This window comes from Natator depressus, chromosome 5 (assembly GCF_965152275.1).
Source record: "Natator depressus isolate rNatDep1 chromosome 5, rNatDep2.hap1, whole genome shotgun sequence".
Classification (NCBI taxonomy): domain Eukaryota; kingdom Metazoa; phylum Chordata; order Testudines; family Cheloniidae; genus Natator; species Natator depressus.
In genome coordinates this window covers 60,659,246-60,680,076 of record NC_134238.1, presented here as the reverse complement: position 1 = coordinate 60,680,076, position 20,831 = coordinate 60,659,246, and the positions used below count along the sequence as shown (strand labels likewise).

The 20,831-nt window shown below is 42.1% G+C and overlaps 1 long non-coding RNA gene across 1 annotated transcript in view; it reads left to right on the top strand.

Annotated features, from left to right (window-relative positions):
• The window catches only part of LOC141988174 (uncharacterized), a 48,936-nt gene extending 28,114 nt beyond the window's left edge, over window positions 1–20,822 (top strand). The window contains exons 2-3 of the long non-coding RNA XR_012639683.1: window positions 19,626–19,695; window positions 20,800–20,822. This is a non-coding gene — a long non-coding RNA (uncharacterized LOC141988174). The remainder of the gene's footprint in view (window positions 1–19,625; window positions 19,696–20,799) is intronic.
• The last annotated feature ends 9 nt before the right edge of the window (window positions 20,823–20,831 follow it).

Below are 20,831 nucleotides of genomic sequence, written 5' to 3'. Positions count from 1 at the left end.
TTTGCTTTCTTGCTTTTTGTGGGGGACTAGGTAGCTGTCATCACTAAGGTTGTTACACTTATCAGTCTGACTGTATGGCTAATAAAATCTAGATGTAGAACTGGAGAAAATGACTTGAAAGTTTGGTCGAGTTTCTCAAAAATATTAACTTTTTTTCAAAATTTGAAACTTGACAAACAATGTTGTCAATATTAGGAATTTCAATTTTTTTTGATTAGCCCTATCTCTGTGCAAGCTTCAAAAGGGAAGGAAGCCACTGAAAACAACTGACTGCTAAGGAAGCTTTTGCAAAATAGTACTTCCTGGTATATTGTTGGGCGATGGGCTGGGGGGCAGGGGGAGGGGATTTTTCTCTGAATCAAGCAATGGCTGGTGGAGGAAAGAGGCTATAATATCTTGTCCCGGGAATGAGGAGTTGAGGCGGGGAAGTAACTCCAAAAGCTAAGCTGTACCTGTTTGCATCCTGAGGCTGAGCTGACAAACAATGTCCTTACTTTCTTTTGATTTTTAGTAAACCAATACTTTTAATGTTCAAGCCTAGCTGACATCAACACTTTTGCAAAGCAGAAACCTGGAACCCTCACACACAGTTGATGGATTTATGTGGAACACCCAATGTCTGTGGTGATGGGTGCCATATATATGCATTAGGCTAACTTAGATAATGATAGGGTGCAATGGCTGCAGTTCCATCAAGAACTCCTTTGTGATTTCATATGTAATATTACTGGGATCTCCATAAAGAATCTTTTAAAAATGATTGTGTATAAATATCCCCTTTGTAAGAGTGTAAATACACACTAGAGTAGCTCATCTAGTTGGGGGGATGGTGCACAGGAACATTTGAGTGAAATCCAAAGACCCGTTCAATTCCACAATGTTCATGCCACTTTTTCTGTTTACTACTGGAATGAAATTCATCCCAATGCACAAGGCCTGAGCATCACTGAAGTCATTCTTGAACCCTATTTTGAGGGCAGTAATAAGACTTCAGTGGTGTACAGGCCTTGAGGTAGTTCTCTGCACAGGAGTGAATTTCACCCCATGTGAACATTTAAATGAATGGATTATTAGTCATATTTAAATTTGGGGAATGGCTGAACTGTATTGAAACACCTGCACTTGCATACCAACAAAGGCATTTGTGTGTGGACAGAAGTATTTATTTTTGCAGTTCATTATTCTCCTGTTTAAAATGTTTGTCGTCCAATCAGGGAGCAGAAACAATACCATGTAACTTAAGTGATCAATAATACACCCTGAAACATGAATAATCAAAGAGCACAGTCTGCAGCTACCCACAGGCTGAAATGTGTTTTGCAAAAACACATCAAATAGTTAAAATAGCAAATAAATTCATAAAAACTGAAGCCAGGTCAGAGATTCTTAGGGGCAGGAGCTAAATTTATGGGGTAACTTATTCACACCAAATCATTCAAATAGCTCTAATACACACTATGAAATATCTTCTGTCTACATAAAAATAGCATAACTTCAACCCCACCAACTCAGTGACAGTTTCCTCACTAGTCTGGTTTTTTTAACATTCCTCCCTTATTGTGTTGAGCTCATTTTGTCACATAAATACAATGGAGTTTGTGTTTGTGTGTGTGTATATATATATAATATCTCCTGTATGTTGTCTCAGGAAAAATATGTAAAGTGTGGCATGGGTATTACAATATGCATGATTGTGCTAATGGTGCCCTGTAGCAGTAAGTTCTGAAAAGTATTTTGAGTCATAAAAGTACCTTGCTCTAGTCCTTCAGATAATTGTCAGAGGTAAATGAAAGTGGTCTCTTGTTTCCTACTCCTATGCAGTTTTCTCTCTGGGATCGTTATTGGGTTACTTAATGATTAGTTTGTGTATGAAAAAGGAAAGCTAAGGAGTATAATTTTAAGCAGCATTTCTAAAATACACTAAAATCAAACTCAGCGTAGAGAGATGCATATATACTAGAGCAGGGGTAGGCAAACTACGGCCCACGGGCCGGATCTGGCCCACCAGTCATTTTAACCTGGCCCTCAAGCTCCCGCTGGGGAGCGCAGTCTGGGGCTTGCCCCACTCAGGCACTCCAGCCAGGGAGCAGGGTTGGGGGCCACTCCATGCGGCTCCCATTCCTATGTGTAGGGGCAGCCAGGGGCTCCATGCTGCTCCCACCCCAAGCGCCGCCCCGGCAGCTCCCATTGGCCGAGAACTGTGCCCAATGGGAGCTCCAGGGGCAGCCCCTGAGGATGGGGCAGTGCGCAGAGCCGCCTGGCCACAGCTTCGCATAGGAGCCGGAGGAGGGACATGGCCGCTGCTTTCGGGAGCTGCTTGAGGTAAGCGCCACACAGAGCCTGCACCCCTGAGCCATCCCCGCACATCCCAACCCTCTGCCCCAGCCCTGATCCTCCTCCTGCCCTCTGAACCCCTCGATCCCAGCCCGCTGCAAACTCCTGCTCCCCAAACCCGTCATCTCCAGCCCCACCCCAGAGCGTGCATCCCCAGCTGGAACCTGCACCCCTTCCCACACCCCAAACCCCTGCCCCAGCCCTGATCCTCCTCCCGCCATCCAAACCCCTCAGTCCCAGCCTGGAGCATCCTCCTATACCCCGAACTCCTCATCCCCATCCCCATCCCCATCCCAGAGCCCGCACCTCCAGCTGGAGCCCTCACACCCCCACACCCTACTCCCCTGCCCCAGCCCAGAGCCCCCTCCCGCACCCTGAACTCCTCTTTTCTGGCCCCACCCCAGAGCCCGCACCCCCAACCAGAGCCCTCACCCTCTCCTCACCTGAACCCCAGTTTTGTGAGCATTCATGGCCCACCATACAATTTCTATTCCCAGATGTGGCCTCGGGCCAAAGAGTTTGCCCACCCCTGTACTAGAGCTTGCTTACACAAACATCTGTTAAAAGAACATATTTTCCCTGCACTATATGAAAGAGACCAAAATATAACAACCCCCTTGTTAGTGAATACATGACTTTGGAACGACTGCTAGTAGAATAAAATTCTAGGGGGACCATGATTCTGGTAATGGGAGGTGGAGCCTTTCACATCTGTATCCCCAGTTTCTATCAGACTGGGTCAGTCTGACTATGAAAAAGGTTTGCTGGTCTATTTGAAAGGAGTTGGTGACCTTAGCCTGCTTCCCAGTGGGAAAGATCCCAAAAAACACTGGTACCCTATCATCAGAGAAGCCAAGGATTGAATGGCCTTGGTACCTAACCTACCCTTTCACTTCTGAGAGTGGCCTTTCCAGAACAGGCATAGACATGTTGGTGGAGAAGTCTCTGCTGATTTGAATGATTTGCAGTTAAAGTTTCTGCTGTAGAAGTGCTCAGAAGCTATGGTGATGAAGGCCAATTAAGTATCCGGGGCCTGACCAGAAGCCGACTGAAGTCAATGGAAGATTGACCCTGAGTGTCACTACAGCTGCTGGTTGATTTAAGCTACGCAATTTGAGTCACGTTAGTAGCATAGCTTAGATCTACTTATTGCGGGGTCCACACTTTGCTGTGTGGACGGGAGACGCTCTCCCGCCGACATTGCTTCCACCCCTCGTTGAGGTGGAGTACAGAAATCAATGGGAGAGCACTGATTGCAGCAGCGCTGATTTAGCTCCACAGTGAAGACAAGCCCTGACTTCAATGGGCTTTGGATCAGGCCCTTCAAAAAAAAAAAAAAAAAGTAAATAAGACTACATCCTTAGTGCACCTAGAGGTAAGTGCAATAGAAATGGGGCTAACAACAGAACAAGCATATTAAACACAGACCTTATGAAAGTCAGTCAATGATATGTTTAAAAAATTAGCATTTTGGTACAGCAAGGTTATCTGCACATGCATATTTCATAATTACCCGTAATTCTCTGTTGTTTAGGTAGTAATTCTTTGGTGTTGCCAGAGGCAGATCTTACTGAAAATAAGATGGATATTTGCTATTAATTTTGGAAGGTGTTGTGGTGACTTCATTATTAATCTCTACTTTTCAAAATTGTAGAGCTGAGCTGTTTGGGAAAAAGTATATATAAATGTGAAAAAAATCCATGTACTTTTTAAGTTAAAAGAATAAAAAAAACGTACTCTGAAATGCCACTAAACATGGGTTAATTTGTTTTAATTTTAATAAAATTATCAGCCACTTGGTCATGATTTACCAGAGCACTATGCGTTATTTATTATTATTTATATATTTTACTCTGTGAGTGCACAAGGCCCCACTGTTCTAGGTGCTGATCAAAGATGTTGAGGGAAAAATAAATCTAAAATGGAGGTATTTCACCTTGAAAAGTTGTTGCTGAGTACTGACACAGCTGACACACATTGGTCTCAGTAGAGGCTGAATGGGTAGCTGTTTTAGGTATGGCCCCTGTTACTGTAGTATAGGAGCACCTCAAAATCTTAATCTTCACAACATCCTGGTTGGTAGGGGTAAAAAAAGCTATGTTACAAGTGGGGAACTGAGTCAGAGAGAGACTGGCTTTAATTTTGACTTGCCCAAACTCACATGGGAAGTCTGGGTCACTTCCTTTTACTTAGTTGCTTTCTTACCCCTTGTCCTTTCCTTTAGTGGGCTGTCCTCTTACAACACACACCCAGCTGGCAGGACTGTGGTGTTGGGCTTCTACTCCCCCCACCCCTCCTGCCACTTCCAACATCAGCCTCCACACATCCCACTACTTCCCCTCTTTTTCAGTTCTCTTTTCTCCGAATGAGAAGACAAGAGGAAGGGGAAAGGTGGTTAAGCACTGGAACCAATTGCCTAGGGAGGTTGTGAAGTTTCCATCACTGGAGATTTTTAAGAGCAGGTTAGACAAACACCTGTCAGGGATGGTCTAGATAATACTTAGTCCTGCCATGGATGCAGGGGACTGGACTAGATGACCTCTCGAGGTCCCTTTCAGTCCTACGATTCTATTATTCTATGAAAAGGAAGAAGAGAGAAAAATGTTAACACATAATCTAATGAAACAGACTGTTTTAAAATCCTTTTTTTACTTGTAATAGTGAAGAAAGATAGTTGATACAAAGATTCAACTACATTAAAAAGAATGAGAAGTGCCTTAAGGAGGTCTGCAGCAGTGTTGCAGCTTGCTTTGACATTAGATGGTGGGAATCTAGAATAAACTGGGATTTTAGGGCCCAGTTCTTCAAGCAGTTACTAGGCCGTGAAGTACTCTACCATGTGTAGTCCCATTAGAGTATGGCTTTGTCTAGATTAGGATTTAAGGGTGTGCTAGCTAATGTGCTAATATATGGGCATATCTGCACTGCAAGCGATTGTAGCAGAGGTAGGCAAATACATGCTAGCTTTAATCTAGCTAGCACAGGTAACAATAATACGGTAGACATGACAGCATGCGCTTCCGTGTGGGCTAGAAACCAGAGAACATGCCCAGGGACCCTGGCAAATTTGTACTCTGGCAGCAAGCCTGTCCCGAAGCCCATGCCACCAGGTCTACACTACTATCTACTACTAGATCAAAGCTAGCAGGGGTATCCATACCTGTGTTACAATCACACCTTCACCTGTGGGGTAGACAGCTCATGTAGACAAGGCAGTTTGTGTGCTGTAACTCATGCTAACTTGGTCCAGCTAAAGCCTGATGAGACCTTCTGCTTTAAATGGACCAGTTTAACATGTGTTCAAGTCTACAGTGCCTTACCTACATTGGACTTTTAAAACATGTTGGTAGCATGTGTTAGCTAATACGAAGGCAGAGGCTATGTCTTCACTGCAAAAAAACCAACCACAACTGTGTGTTTCAATGGAAAATGCTAGTGAACATAAGGCACTGCAGCTTTTAACCTCTATTTAGCTAGTCCAGGTAAACCCTAGGTGGGAGGAATAGGGATGATCTCTGCTAGCTACAATGAGGTAAAAGTTACTTCACTACCATTTTACATTGAGAAAATGCATCTCATTTTGCAGTGCAGACAAAGACAACGTTTAAAGGACAGTAGCAAGTGCTTGCAGGATCCAGTTTCTTAGAGAAAGAGACACTTGATTCACAGCTACTTAAAAAGATGTGATCTTCTACTACTTCAAACAGTAGCAAGCTGTAGTCTCAGTATTCCGTACGCTGGTGTTGTCAACTAAGTGAAAGAAGGGCTGATTTTAAGCCATTTTGTGTAATGCACAAAAGTACTTACTTGTAACTTTTAAGTCTATGTTTGAATTCTGCTAATGAATTGAGATCCCAGTCATTTTATCTGAAGCAGTTCCGTTCACCTGACGCCCAATAGAGTTTTATTATAACAGGCACATTTCTTCTCTCTGTGTGCCAATTGTTTCAAAGTAGAATGATTCTGAGGATACCTTTTGACTCAACGGAGTAATTAGCAGATGTCAAATGTTCTGAATGTAATGAAGCAATGCAGTTTGGGTCAGCAATGGGAGGAAGATGACCTGAAGTGATATAGCTAATTCAAAATGGTGATGCGTCCACTTGAATATTAGAGTGATATAATTCCTTCCAAAATGGTTGTCACTTGCAGAGCAAACTAATGATAGTGGGATAAGATGCAAAATAAAGCAGGAGGGTGGAGGGGGGGAATCATTTGTGAGTGGTCACAAGGCAGCTTATGCCAAAATAAGCAGAGGTATAATGAGAAAAATCTAATGTAGATAAGGCCTCAGCCCTGGTGTAAGAAGGGGCTGTGCCATAGACTGCAGTGCAGTGGCATCTGCTTTACATCAGGTCTACCTCTGGCCATGTAGGGGGCAACCCCTTGACTGCCTACAATCAATGTAAAAATTTCAGGGGTTTAGCAAGACAAATAAACAGAAAAATCTGTTTCCAACTTTTCCAATGGATTTAAAATGATTTATAGTCAGATGTGTGGCAAAGACAAACCTCCTCCATTTTAAAGTTGAATGAAGAGATGGGGTTTCACAATGAGTCATTCCACAGTGCTGGATATCTTAAGTGGCAAAGTCTGACTACCTAAAGAATATTGCTCTTTCTGTGTAGACTAGAACTCAGGTGCTTGATCATGCTGCAAACACAAAGTTGTCTGCCTGTGGGACTAAGGCTGATCTCATCACGGAAGGATGCTCTGTAGTTCATGCCATCAGTTAGGCTACATGTACAATAAAAACCATGGTAGATACAAGTTGTCAGCATACAGCTGTGAAAGTTTGTATACATTTGGTGTGTGCATACTTGGCTCCTTGTGAAGGTGCTGGATGTACTCACCAGGTATGCTTGTGTCCATGCAAAATTAAGTGCATTACGGATAGGTACCCCAGTGTACCATGCGCCGCCAGTGCTTTTGGGGACACATTAGCAATAATTTGTAAGATAGTGATGAATCACCCAGGGACCTCTGCGAGGTGGGGGACAAGTTCTCAACATGCAACTTTCTCCAACCCATAATACCATCCATTTCCCATAATTATCATGCCGTTTTTTAAAAATCCAACAAACCCCGAGTGGTGCTTTTTAGTCTGTGCCATCTGACAGAAGAATGGAGCCCCCAGCTTTGCACTATTCTCATGAATGTTGCAAATACAGGTTGCACAATTCTCCTGTATTTGCAGCCCCACAGGAAGTACCACAACAACCCAGCATATCTTTGTGGCAGTTTGCTGATGAACATAGTGAAAAACAATTCAGGGTTGCTGGTGGCAATCATGGAGCAGCTGCAGACAGTGGAGCACCATTTCTGGACCCAAGAAATGAGCACTGACTGGCGGGATCACTTCATAATCCAGGTTTGGGATGATGAGCAGTGGCTGCAGAACTCTTGGATGTGACAGGCCACATTCCTGGATGTGTGTGCTGAGCTCATCCCAGCCCTCCAGTGCAGCTGAAAAGTGTGTGGCAATTGCACTGTGAAAGCTTGCAATGCTGGATAGCTACTGGTCAGTGGGAAATTATTTTGGAGTTGGAGTAGGGACAATTGTCATGCAAGCGTGTAAAGCCATTAATTGTTTCTGGCTACACAAGACTATGACTCTTAGCAATGTCCAAGAAATAGTGGATGGATTTGCAGCCGTACGCTTCCCCAGTTGTGGTGGGGAAATCCCTATTTTGGCATCAGCCTACCTTGCTACTGAATACATCAAGAAAGGGCTACTTTTCTATGGTTATGCAAGCATTAGTGGGTCACCAGGCATGCTTCACCAATATCGGTGTGGGCTGGTCAAGGAAGGTGCATGATGCTCACATCTTTAAGAACACAGGACTTTTCAGAAAGCTGCAAGCAAGAATATTCGTTCCCAAGATTATCATTAGTAATATTGAAATGCCAGCAGTGATTGTGGGAGACCCAGCCTACCCCTGATTCCTCTGGCTTATGAAGCCATACCCTGGCCACCTGGACGACATCAAGGAAAGATTCAACTACAGGCTCAGCAAATGCAGAATGACTGAATGTGCTTTTGGTAGATTGAAAGGCCACTGGCAATGTTTACTCACTAGACTGGATCTCAGTGAGAAAAATGTCCCAATGGTTATGGCTGCCATTGGGGCCTGCATAACATCTTGCAGCAAAGGGGAAAGAGCTGCCACCAGGGTGGAGAGCAAAGATGGAGTGGCTGTCTGCCAACTTTGAACAGCCAGACACAAGGGCTTTAGATGAGCCAAACGTGAAGCTATGCAATTGAGAGAGGCTTTGAAAGAGCACTTTGTCAGCCACAGCAGTCAGTGTTCTCAACTGCTTTCATGGCACGGTCTGTCTCGTGTAATATATGTTCTGTATTGGTGAGACTTTGCCTGCTGGTATCTATTCTGTTGGGCCGGCAGCTGTGAGTGCTACTATCAGTTGAGTGGCTCTTGTTGTACATTTATAAATATGGCTGGGGGTTTTCCTAAAGCTCTGAATTCTGTGGTGCTTGGTGTACGTGTGCAAGTAATGTTTGCTTTCTTGAGTACTGCTGTGCACTCTGTAATATGTGATGTGAACTAAAAGATAATTTGATTCTCCAAAAATAGAAATTTATCGAGTGGTGGGAGAAAACAGTACAGAAAATCAAAGTGCAAAAAAGCAACCATGGAACGTTATAAAAAAATTTAACATAATTTAACTAGGTGAAAATTTTAAAAGTAAATATTTGTGTAAACAAATATAGTCTGTTGTGGCTACACATACCAGTCTGTGGTCATTGTCATTGTCTGTGGAGCTGTGGTTTTCCTTGCTGCCCCTGGTGTGGAGTGGGAGGGGGTAAGGATGCAGCCCCGGATGCCATTTACTATTTGGGGGGATATAAGAAGCACTGAACATAGAGTTCTCTAAGGACTGCAATGATCGGGAGGCTGGGATTTTTGGACTCTAAGTCAATCAGGGTCTGTAACATTTGGGTTTGCTGCCTGAGAAGATCCATAGTGTCTTGGTACATTTCCTGCTCCTTGTCCTGCTGGGACTCCTGGGCCTTTTGCCTCTCCTCTGTCTTTCTCCATGCTGTTGGTCACTGCTTTGGTCCATGCTTTGTTCATGGTTCAGTGCAGCACTGGCTTGCAGGATCTCACAGAACATGTTCTCCCTAGTCCTCTTCTTTCTCCTCATCAGGGTCAGGCATTCTGCACTGTGGAGGGGCCACCCCTCAAAGCCACCATGCCAGAAGCTGCTGATAAAAACAGACCAATGCACCGTTAGATGTACAATCACAAGGCAAAGGTACATTTAAAAACTCCCTTTCCTTATTCCCATAAATACTTTTAACAAGAAATGCTTTACTGACCCTTCAATTTTGAAGTATCTCAGTACAGCACTGCTGTCCAGTTCCACCCATGGCAAGTATGGCCTGCTGTGTGTGTGTGGGGGGGGTGAATTTTCTCTTCTACGAATCTATTACATTTTTGTCGCTGTTCTAAAAAGGACAACTGTACTGCAATGGCACTGAATATTGGCACTATTTTTCATGGGCAGTGTGGTTTTAGCTGATATCTCACTTCTGAGGGTCACAAAGACACAGAGAAGACAGATGATCCTGGCACTCCAAAGTTGCCCAGATCTGATGCCACCAGTCTGTTGACTGCCATGGTGCCTGCTGAAGTCATCACAGAGTGCACGGGAAAGTGTCCTACTGTGGAGGAAGAAATCAGACACCCATCCCTAGAAAATTTGGGAGAGGATTGCAGAGTATCTCCATGAAAGTTCATCAAGATCTCATAGGAGGGTAAAAGGGACATCTCTATCCACACAGATATTCACTCTCCATGGGCCTCTCCCCACCTAGCCCAACAGAGGAAATGAAAAGCAGATGCTGACTCTACCTCTGTTTGTACATCTACCTCTTTGCATATGAGTGAAAGAATGATAAGTCAATACCTTTTGTCTTGTTAACTTTGGGGATTGGCCGGGAGCATTCTTCAAATGTAAACATTGTAAGGAAAAATGCATGTGCACACTTACCCAACCTCCCTTCCCCTTCATCCGTGGGCTCATCTGCACTTGCTTGGTGCGACTGGCTAGACTTCTGCTGGGTTTCCTGCCTCATGGCATGGTTGGAGTCCCCTGCTGTGTCCCTCTCCTCCTCCTTGCTGTTCATGGCAGGGGTCTCTGTCTTGGGCTCTTTTGCGGTATCCACAGTGGACTGTGGGTGCTGGTGGTGTCACAGCCAAGTATGGCAGTAGTTGTAGAAGAGGCAAGTCCACGGGGCACAACCAGGTCTATTATTGCCTAGTTGTATCCCTGTCTTTCATGTGGCACTGCTGCTCATCCCTGTCATGCCCCTTTGCCTGAATCTCCCATGCAATCTGCTTGTAGATGTCCACATTTCTATGGCAAGTCTGTTGCTGTGCCTGCACAGCCTTCTCTTTCCACAGGCCCAGGAGATCCAATATCTCCTGTCTACTCCAGGCAGGAGCACATCTATTATCTGGCATGGTTGGTTGGGCAGTTGTACACAACAAAGGTAAGCTGCTAGGTGTGCTCACCAAGATGAGCAACCGGGAAAAGACATTTCAAAAATACATGGGCTTTTAAGGAGTAGATGCATGGCTTCTGGTCTCTGTGACCCATGGGTAGTGAAGTTTAAAATTGTGACTAGAGTGGTCATTGGCATGGGGAATGGGGGATTGTGGGACAGTTGCTGGAGGACTGTTGTGGTCCACACAGGGCATGCAGTGTCTACATTTGCACTAAGATGACCTGTGTGGTGACCATGGCACTACACCATTCAAGGAGGTGGTTTTACTGTGTTGCCATAACAGGATGCTTATGTTGACCAGAGGCAAATTTGAATGTAGACACATGCATAAATGGTCGGCGCAAAGTGACTTATATCAACCTAACTTTGTTGTGTAAAGCAGGTCTTAGTCAACTTTAGGGCCAGCTTGCTTGTGGATTTGATTCACAAGGGAACTAATGTGTAACTAGGAAACCAGGCCATAATATGTATGTGGATTTCTGTGATTGTTGTGTCTACAAGATGAAATTGAAAGGACACAATGCCTTATTTTTAGTTTCTTTTACGAAGACAGACAGCAAATCTCACCAGAAAAGGAAGTTATATTGTACCTGCAGCTGGGCAAATTATTCATTGCAAATTTAGCCTTTTTTTTCTATTTTGCAAAATATTCAGAAATCTGTTATCATTTATCTAATGCATTACTCAGTCAGAAGTATATGCCAAATAAGTTGGACAATTATAAGCCTTTGGGTTACTTGCAAGCTGTTAGTTTTAACTATTTGCTATTCAACATTCGTGGCATGTGATTGGCCATTTAACTCACACAGGATTGTTTTGGTCGCCTGTTAAATAACTGACAGGATTTAAACAACAAAATAACAAATAATGCATTTCCAGTATGAATTTTGGGTTGAATATTAATTTACGCTATAATGTGTGAAACTTTTGGAATTTGCAAATCTTTCACAAAGACTTAGTTGTCTCAATGATCACAAATTATGAGTAATGGATCATGGAATACAATGAATCAGATTTGACCCTTTATATAATATATACATCCAAAAGTTAAAAGAACATTGTTAAGGTTGCAAAGTGAAGCACTCAAAAGTTAGGAAATGCCAGAATTAAGGCTGCTTGTGCAAGTTTAATTCAGTCCCCTTATATGTATAAATCCTGTAATTAAAGGACAATAGCATAATCACACTCTTTTCCTCCCGCCCCCAGAACCCTGCTTCAATCAATGGACAGAACTGACCTACTCTGAGGGTAATATGGGTTGTGTAGTGAAAGAAGCTGTGGTCTATCTGACTCTTGCCTCTTTTGTTGCACAAGTTGGAAGGTGTGATCGAGAATGAAGCGGGTGACTGAAGGAAGAGACAGGAAGGTCTTACAGTTAAGGCAGCTGAAGCAGCCCTGGAGAACTGGATTCTATTCCTGCCTCTGCCACAGCATTCCCATGTAATGCTGGGCAAGTCACTTAAACCAATTTTTTCCACAAGTGGCTACCAGTGTGTGCAGTTCATTTTCGGGGTGCCCAGCTTGAGGCACCTTCATTACACAACCCTGATTCATTCCCTGAGTCTGAGTCAGGGATTTTGTAGAACAAATAGTATATGATGATGTAAGTAAAGACTGGATCATGATGCATATGCATCCTTCTCTGATTAGATCACTCATGCTCCTGGAAAATTTGAAAATAGGAATACTCCATCTCCAAAAAACAGAGTAGCTTGCAAGGGATAAAAACCTACCTGTGTGTGAAATGCTATACACATTGCTTACAGCATTGTAGATAGTCTCATTTGTACAAAAAGGTCTGAGGGATGACCTTTTGGCCAGGATCATCAGAAACTGATGCCTTAAATTAGCCTTCTAAATCTATATATAGTCATGAATAAAAGGCCTGATTTTCAAAAGCACCCAGCAGCTTCCCTAACTTTTGAAAATCTTGGTCTTTATTATTTACAGCTTATTCTTAAGAATACATGCTGTACAGTACGTTGCCTTTCATTTCTAATATTGCCAGCTAGGAAATACATGGACTTAATTATAGACATTGGACTCTCCACTCAAAAATAAAGCTGGGAGCCGCGTGAGGGAAAAAAAATATTTACCATCGGACCAAATGACACATCATTTAACAACAGCTCAGAATTATTTAATGAAAAGACTCCAACAGCATGGAACAACTTCAGCAAAAACAAAGTGGATTTCTTTTTTATCCCCATCTCACAGATGAACCTGGGAAACCAGGACTGCTGTAAACGTTGATGTAGCAGCTTGTTGGACTTGTTTGGTTTTGTTGATGGGTTTTGCTGGATACTTGTAACTTTTAGCTGAGCATGACACTTTTATGATATAATAAATGCAACAGAACCCCTATTTTAATGCTGTATTCAGGTTGCAAATTTAGAAACAAAAAAGTGAACAAATTAAAGGGGTGGGTCTCATGATCACATTAACTGACCCACATGACACATAACGTGTAATAGCTTTACTCATAGTGCATAGCACCTTACTGCTGATCCGCACAGTATTTGTAGACCCACAGGAGTTCCTCCTTCTGAGAACTCCAGCAGCAGTCCCAACTCCTCCCAATGTTTAAATGAAAACATTTCATGGCTAAAATTTTTAAAACTGCCTAGGGTATTTGAATGCCCAGGGAATTGTGTCCAAATCCTTTAGGCAACTCTGAAAACCCCAGCCTACATGGTTTATATCATAGTGCAGGGACAGTTATAGGGATACCATGAGGTTAAAATTCATAGGGTGAAATCCTAGCTCCACTGAAGTCAAATGGGGATTGACACTGATTTCAGCAGAATCCATATTTCACCTGTATTTTTAAATGTGCAAGTGTCATTTTCTATGTTTCTAAGAATAGTTTAGTTTAGTTTAACTCAGTGTCCCAGCTTCTTCCACCACTTACCTTTACATAACACAACAGTGAATTTTTTGTCCTACCAGGGTGTAGCATAGTTGGGGACATAGTATGCACACTTCAGGTTTTATTTCACAAGATGTTTACTTTAGAGCGTTTACCGACACCTTCTAAAACTGCATACAAGATGGAAGCTTCGCTGTTTTCCTGCCTGTCTTCATCTTTCTCTGCACAACTCATACTACTAAAGGCTCCCAAACAAAAACTGATCAGAGATATCTAAGCATTTGAACCCATTTCTTTCATTTGAACTACCAAACAACGATCTCTCCTCCAGCAGATGATTTAAAGACAAGCTGGCTGGTCTGCAGACCTGCTGGAAAATGGCATATCTAAATGGGATGCGATCATCTTGGTAGGTGTATTAGAAACAGATTTTCTAATTTGGGGTGCTTATTTATTTATTTTCTCACCGATAGGAAAAATTTCTCGTTTATTGATCTGACCTAATCCTCTATTCTGTGTATTAATGGGATTCCTATGAGATGAGAGGACTTACAGTAAATAATAGTAATATTTTGTATGTATATAGCATTTTTCAGACCAGAGCCTCAGCTGGTGTAAAATCAGCATAGCTCCATTGAAGGTCAATGGAGCTATGTCAATTGCTATGTCTATAGCAACTGAACATTTGGCCCTTTATCTGAGGCGCTCAAACCCCCTTATGAACGTGAATGAATTAAGCCTCAGAATACTCCTGTGAGGTAGATATTGTTGACAGAGTGGCAAATTTAGGCACAGAGGGACATGACATGCCCAAGCTTGCACAGTAAGTCAGTGGCAGAGCTGTGACCAGGACCAAGGAGTCCTAACTTCCACCCCTGTTCTCCAAACCACTAAGCAAAGCTGTCTCCTTTTGATAAAGTAAAATGTGCATTGTGCTTTTCACGTGCCTGGCAGAATGACAGAGATTAAAATCTGACAAAGCAGGGCTCCTCCTTGGTTCAAGCAATAATGGTCTTCCACCAAGTGATACAAATTCTTCAATAAGAATGTTAAAAGGCATTGGAGTACAACTTTCTGTGGGAGCCCTTTGGTCCATATGCTTACCAATCAGTTAATGTCAATGATTGACTTGTTTGTTCTCTCTGTGAGTCATAAATCTTTCCAAGATTGGTGGTGGGGACACCTGGATGGTTCCCAAGGCACTGTTGATCCTATTGCGTTGTATTTTGCACAAAGCTGTACTCTTATTTGTTGTTGGTCTTATTTTCCTGTGTACTTATCATTTGTTTTGTATTTAATCTTAAAAAAATAGCAAAAGTAGTTTGGAAGGCATGTACTAATCTCTCGTTATGTGTTTTATTTGTAGTGTTTTGATTTACCAGTTTACAATAAAGGGGGGGGGGAAATGCTTTTAAAGTGGCTGAATTGGTGAAGTTCCCCCTGGATTAAATTGGCAGTACTCAATGTCACTTCTGGCTTGTGGAAACTCAGACAAGAATTGGTCATTTGAAACTGCCCTAACAGTGAGGAAGAAGTGGGCTGCTGCTGACTTCTTAGATCCCGCAGATTAAGAATACTGCTGAGAGAGCCCCAGTAATTCTGAGAAAGGTGTATGCTGATAGTTTAATAAGGAACAATGTGGGTGGCAGGCACTTTGTAGATTTAATGCTCTAGATGTGGAGGCTCTTAATCCAATCCTATGAAAAGATGCTTCAAGCAAATAGAGTGAGATACAGCTATAAGAAGAGGCAGGCTAGTTTTTAGAAGGTTGAGATCTGATGCCAGTGAAGGCAAATAGAATAGATGCTTGATTGCGTTACTATTTTGGCTAGCAGAGAGCATAGTATTTCCAGCAAAGGCTATGGTAAGGTTCTTTGGACAAAGAGCAGGTGTGTTAACTGGTAGTTAAAGCATGGGACTGGAGTCAAGAGATCTGTTTTGTTTCCTACTCTGCCTCTCACTTGCTGTGACCTTAGGCAAGTCACTTGACCTCCCTGGTTATGTCTACATGGCAAAACAAAAACCTGTAGCAGAGAGTCTCAGAGCCCAGGTCTACAGATTCAGCCTCATGGTACAGTGCTAAAAATAGCCATGTAGACATTCAGGTTCTGGTTCTGAAGCCTTGGGGAGGGGTGGTTTCAGAGCCCAAAACCAAATGTCTACATGGCTATTTTAAAAACTATTTATATAGGAAGTTTCAACAAGCTTACAAATCATTGCCATGTAAATAGCCAAAAGAGAATAATCATTGTAACTGTTGTCTGTGGTTTAAAAAGATATTATACAGGAACATAGTTATCAGATCTTTCTATTTAACAGGGTGTTACCATATTACAGAGTGAGCATCATTACAAAATGTCATTTCTAGAGATTTCATTAAGTTGAGTGAAATCTCAATATACACACAACAGAGCAGGCATGTCTATCAGTGTGTTAATATTCAAAAAATTGGATGGATGTGCTGGGGGGGGTGGTTTCCAGATGAATGTACTCTGAATATTGAATAAAGGTAACCAAATATCTAGCTATCTATCGCTCCTCTGTCTGTTTTGCTGGGTACATAATTGGTGTGTTAATTTTTCCATAACCACAACCTCCCATATTTTTTGAACTATTCCTCTATGGTTGAACTATTTTTCTTTTTCCAGTGAGAAGCTACCAATACTCAAGCAACAACATTTCCTCTTGTGTGACCATTTTTGCTAGGAAGCCCCAGGATGATTACCAAGGGATCATTTGGTAATAAATATCCAACAATTTGTGTTATTTGGTTACGGATTGTATCCCGGTGCTCTCTAAAGACTAGATATGATCACCATATATGCATAAAATCTCCTCTTTCACCACAATTTCTCCAACATTTTTTAACCTTGCTGGTGTGAGGTCCCACTGAAACAGTATCTTCAAGAATTTTTCTTTATTGTGCTATAGACTGAAATCGCTGGTCCTCTTTTCCAGATCAAACCCCCATTCCTCTGGGGTGATATATCTATCCACATATTTTTACCAGTGTGTCATATATGGACACTTTGGTAGGAAAGCTGTCAGCAAAAACTGATATAAATTAGTGGGAGCTGGGAGGGGGGTTGGTTCCTAATTGACCAGATGCCATTGTGTTCTATTAAAGTTAGCCTGTTTTATACAGAAAGCTTTCTAGAGAGTTGAGAAACATAATGCTTGACTTGGAAGTACTGGTTCAAGAGGGCCAGTTAAACTAAAGGTTTTGATCTCTAAACAAGTTAGAGAAGTTTCTTTACTGAATAGCTGGCCAAGCGTGTGAATGCCATGGCTCTCCCAATCTTTGAAGCGCTCTGGTTCATGAATTGGGTTAAGATCTGGATTATATGCAATAGATGTCACTGCTGAGGGAAAATATCTCATCACTACTTCTATCCCATACCCACAAAGTAGCCTTTACTAAAGGATGTTTGTAAATTTCTGATGGGTATGATTTTTTTTTTATTAATCCATGCTAGTTTAGCAATATATATACTGCCACAATTTTCTTGTTCTGTAAAGACCCAGTATTTGGCTGGATAAGAGCACCGCCATGCCAATGCTGCTTTGAGCTGTCTGGCTTGATAGTGCCCCAGCACATTTGGAACCACTAGTCCACCTTGCTTAGTGGGTCTGTACAAAGTATCTGCCCTCACTCGTGGTCTTTTCTTATACCACTTACATTCTAAAAAACATCTTCTGTATTCCTGCTAAGGTTTTATCTGGGATAATCACAGAAAGAATTTGAAACAAGGAAGATATTGGCACAATGTTCATTTTGACTATGGCTATTCTTCTCACTTGCTGAGGTAGTGGTTTGATATTTAAATCACAGAGTTCATCTAGGTTTTTTGAGATTTGAATGCTCAGGTATTTTATACAATTTTTGCCCATTTGTACCCAAGTGTCTTCTGGAGGACTGACTTTTCAGTTTCTGGCAAATTTATAGCTAACACTTCAGATTTGGCATAATTTACTTTAAATCTAGATGCTTTCCCAAAGTTCTGGATTTCTATAGCAAGTATTTTTAGGGAAATATTTGGTTTAGATAAAAAATATTACATTATCTGCATATAATGTAATTTTCTGATGTGTTCCTGGATTTTTTTATTCCTGTGATGGATTCATTATTCCATAGCCTCTGCACAAAAGGCTTCATGGCCAGTTCAAAAAACAGAGGAGATTGGACATGCCTACCTAGTCCCGCTGGGTAATTCAAATAGGGGAGATTTAACCCCATTAACTTATATAGCTGGCCTTAGGATGATGTAAAGAACAATTGTCCATTTAAGGAACCGGGGGCCAAAGGCCACATGCGACAGGACTTGAAACAAAGTTCCAGTCTATCAAAGGCTTTCTCTGCATCCAGTGATAACAAAAGAAATGGAGCTCTTTTTGATCTGGCATTCTGGATGATTCGAAGTACTCTCTTAATATTTTCTGACATGTCTATCCTTAATTAATCCAGTTTCAAATGGACATATAAACTGAGAGCATAGACGGCGAACAGCTAGCTAGTATTTTTGCTAAAAATTGACCTCAAAACTACTTACATTTAAAAAATCAGAGGCAGGTGTGGAGCGTAGCTTAGGATCTTGATAGGCTTAATGGTAGGTTATCCATAAGGGTGAGAGTTTTATTGCTAGAACTGAGTAAGAGATTAGCAGGTCCCCCAACATCAGGTGGTGTGACTACTCCCTTGATAGCAAATAGCCCTCTAGTAACATTACTCTCCTCCCATGATAATATATGTCATCATGGCCCCTCAAACAAGGAATCCTCCAGGCCAGGAAGGATGAGGAAGGATAAGTACTAATGAAGAAATAGTTCAGATATAAAATTAATCCACTGGAAATGCACCAAATACTTTGTTTCCCAGCTATTTTTTATGACTGGTATCACTTCTAAAAGTGAAGTTACAAGAGGGCTTCTGTCATAACCATACAGCTAAGGGTAGCCTAGAATTCCTCCTTACCTGTAAGGGGTTAAGAAGCTCAAATAACCTGGTTGGCACCTGACCAAAAGGACCAATGGGGAAAGAAGATACTTTCAAATCTTGCGGGGGGAGGCTTTGTTTTGTGTGTTCTCTTGAGAAGCATCAGGTCAGAAAACTCCTTCTCCTATAAACCATCCTAAAAGTCTCTCATATTACAAAAATTGTAAGTAAAAGCCAGGCAAGGCGTGTTAGATTATCTTTTGTTTTGCTTGTGAATTTTTCCTTTGCTGGAGGGAGGTTTATTCCTGTTTTTGGTAACTTTGAAACTAAGCTTAGAGGGAGTTCTGCTGTGTTTTTGAATCTTTTGTTACCCTGTAAAGTTATTTTCCATCCTGATTTTACAGAGGTGATTTTTACTTTTTTTTTCAAATAAAATCCTTCTTTTAAGAACCTGACTGATTTGTCTATTGTCCCAAGACCCAGGGGTTTGGGTCTGCGGTCACTTTGTAACCAATTGGTTAGGATATTATTCTCAAGCCTCCCCAGGAAAGGGGGCGTAAGGGCTTGGGGGGATATTTTGGGGGAATAGGAACTCCAAGTGGTCCTTTCCCTGATTCTTTGTTAAATCACTTGGTGGTGGCCGCGTACCGTCCAAGGGCAAGGAATTAACAGATTCCTTCTGCCCTGTTCTGAGATCCAGACACGGGAGTGATCCAGGCCCATATCCAGAGAGAGGCCATCCCTCTCGATGACTCTATGAAGCCTAATCAATCCCCCTCCTCATGCAGTGGTTTCTCCAGTGAATGTACAGTGCTTAGTGAGGCCATGAGTGGTCCAAGAAAGAGCTAAGCAGAGAGCTGAGATTTATTTCTGGCTATTGAGAGCTAAATTTGGTTTGAGGGCTTTATGGGCAGATATCCACCTCACTAATGTCTCTTTGTCTGTTCTCTCTTTTTTAGGTCTTAATAATTCAATCAGGGTTATGGAGGAGAGGCATCCGCCTCAGTGCCAATCCCAGGCCTCATTCAGGTACAGGTTTAATGTTATCGAACTCTTAAGTTACTTCATAGATGTATGCATGAATGTGTGTTTACTGAGTCACTTTTCTGTTTCATCTTGGAGGGGGAAAAATGAGGAGTTAAAATATATATTGTCTATTGTTACATAAAAAGTCTGTTGTTTTCAAGAAGCTGTTGTATACCCTGGTTTTCTTCCCTAAAGATCCGGGGTCAGAGCTGCTGGATATAGAGAACAGCTTAAATCTCTTCCCAGTCAACCTGAGGACATATTTAAACTATGGACACCCTACAGATGTACCTATGTATATGCTATGCAGGCCATATCAACAGAAGGGGTTATTCTGTCCCTGGGGAAACACCACCTCCTTCCCGCAGCGACATTAGTTCCATCAATGGAAGCACTCTTCCATTGACATAACCCCCAGTGTAGACACAGCTATGTTGGCATAAGCTGTGTTGGCCAGGAGTGTGAAAAAACCACACCCCTGAGTGACTCAGCTATGCTGATATAACTTTCAAGGGTCGACCAAGCCTAAAGTAAACTGGGAAAGCCACTCTCACACAGAAATAAGCATGCCCAGGCACAGCGGTTTGCACCCGTTTAAATAAATGGGTTTAAATTCACAGACCAGGCCAGTTCCATGGGTGCAGCTCCCATCGAAGTCACCTGTACAATTAAGAGCAGCATGTTGCTTGAAATTTCTCACAAGCTTTCCTGTGCTTGAACTAGCACTGAAAATGCCCAAATCCTACTGTGTGGATGGAGCAATAGTTCTATGAGCAAACACCCCACTAGTTAATGAGATATTACTTCCTTGCTAAACCAGCTAAGGAAAGAAGCAAAGCCTCAGAGCTAATGTAACCAAATACTCACAGACAAGCTAATAGGTCTTGATAACAAACACTGGTCATATTGAATTTGAAGGGGGTGGGTTTCTGTTTAGTGGAAGGACATTTTCCTTGAAATATAATCTCATTAGCAGCTTCAGTTGCTAAATGTTACAAAGCTTAATATGGTCAGCAGGAAAACATTTATGAAAGTGAATACACATTTTTTCATTGTCTTGGACCATATGTTGTACTTCAGAAACCTCTCTCTTGTCTTTTCTACCAGGCTAACCTTAGATATATTAGGACCCAATCTTT